This window comes from Triticum dicoccoides, unplaced genomic scaffold, assembly GCF_002162155.2.
Source record: "Triticum dicoccoides isolate Atlit2015 ecotype Zavitan unplaced genomic scaffold, WEW_v2.0 scaffold22954, whole genome shotgun sequence".
Taxonomy (NCBI): Eukaryota; Viridiplantae; Streptophyta; class Magnoliopsida; order Poales; family Poaceae; genus Triticum; species Triticum dicoccoides.
In genome coordinates, this window is record NW_021245212.1 from 1 (window position 1) to 1758 (window position 1758).

The following is a 1758-nucleotide window of genomic DNA, read 5'->3' on the forward strand; positions in this document are numbered from 1 at the left end:
GCGCAGTCAGTGCGGGCGCTAGGGTTTGGTGCCCCGCCTTCGGCCAGATGAGCGGGCACTGCGGCGTTGCCCCCATGGTGTCACAGTCATCGTCGGCGAGATGGCCCTGCCATTCGTGTTCTGGAGCTGGTGGCTGAGGGGGAGGGGGGAGGGGGACGAAGGCGAGACGTTGCTGCAGCGGCATGCCCCATCGCCGTGACGGCCCTGCGCACCGCCGAGTTGGAGTTCCACTAAGGTACTAGCTTCGTACAGATCTCACTTGTCGATTGATTTGATTTGCCGCATTGGATGATATTTGGGTCTGTAATTTGGGTTTGTAGTCGTTGAAATTGCACATCTATAGAAGCTGAAATCATTGTTATTATTATGGTGAGGAATCATGATACAAGTTGTTTTTCTGGTCGGCGGCTAAATGTCCCCGCCGTTCGTGTTCCCCTCCTAAGCTGCAGGATGTGGAGCGGGTCGCCGAGGGGCAGGACTAAGGCGAGACGTTGCCAGCATGCCCCGTCGCCGTCAAGGCCCTACACGCCGACCAGTGCCGTACAGATCTGTCGTGGCCGATGCAGGTACTCGCATCCGACCCATCGATCCATTGGCCCCCATTTCTTTCCTCGATTTCGTAAGCTAGCTTCTCCATCGTCTCTGGCCCAGGCACCGCCACTTGCTAGCTGTGTCTGTACCGAGGCTTATTCTGAAATTGGACCTAGGCTTATTCAGCTTAGTTCATGAATCATTAAGATGTCATAGCATCACAAATCCTATGTTTTTGTTTCTCACTCAAATAGTGCCGTGTGGAGATAAACAATGATGTCAAACGTGTATGTCTATCCTTCCTGTGTAGCAGTGACAAGCGATTTGGAGGGAAAAAGCTGATCCAGCCATGGTCCTCGCCTAGGAGGAGGACGAGTTCCATCACACCAGCAGCAGTTCAGGTCCATGCTCGTCCTCTCTGCTCATCTTGTGTACTTGTTCAAATTCAGAAATCCACACTAGCTTGTATAGCAGCAAGTCTGAAAGTACAGGAGCTCATGTACACAATGATTTTTTTTGTATGTGATATTAGTGCAGAGCATGTGCAGTTTCAGATTCCACATAGAGCATGTTTCAGTTTCAGCTGATTCAGTCATGGTCATATGAACAGACATTCCAGTTCAGTCTAGTTAATTAGTACACCTGTTCAACACTCAGATAGGCAATGGATAGTTCCCAAGTTGGTGGCCAAGTTGGCTTTTTAGAAAATCCTGATCATCGATTAAATGGTAGGATGCACAAGTTAAAATAACAGGACAACATTTGCCTATCATTCATTGGCATAATACAGAATTGAAACCCCAGGTTTAAAAAGATTGTGTTGCTTCCAAGGACACAAGTAACAAGGAAATTGCGACTGAAAGTGTAAAGCCACTTAGAAATTTTGTTTTTGAATCACATCCTATAAACCAAAGGGAATTGCATCATTAAACAACGAATACAAGATTTTGTGCGTGAAAGACTTTAATTAAAAATTAATGCAGATATTCAATATGGATAAAAGTAGTAAATGTACGGCAATTTGCCGTATAGATAAAGTAGCACAACCAAAAAAAATGTTTGATACATCTTCGATGTATAGATAAAATAATAAAATTGAAAATGGTGTGGAAACCGTCTACGGGGCAAAAACCACACCACCCCCAATCCTATTAACTCTTCCCTAAGTCTAGCACCACACAACTATAGTGCGGAACCATCGTCTCCTAAGACATCTTCGCTGTCGTT

General features: G+C 46.0%; 1 long non-coding RNA gene across 2 annotated transcripts; it reads left to right on the forward strand.

The window, feature by feature from the left end:
* The first annotated feature begins 213 nt into the window (after positions 1 to 213).
* Positions 214 to 994, forward strand: LOC119345355. Of its 2 annotated transcripts, none has more exons than XR_005167005.1 (3): positions 214 to 235; positions 444 to 566; positions 842 to 994. It is a non-coding gene; the product is annotated as an uncharacterized LOC119345355 (long non-coding RNA). The 2 variants fall into 2 exon arrangements; XR_005167006.1 differs by having other exon boundaries at positions 845 to 994.
* The last annotated feature ends 764 nt before the right edge of the window (positions 995 to 1758 follow it).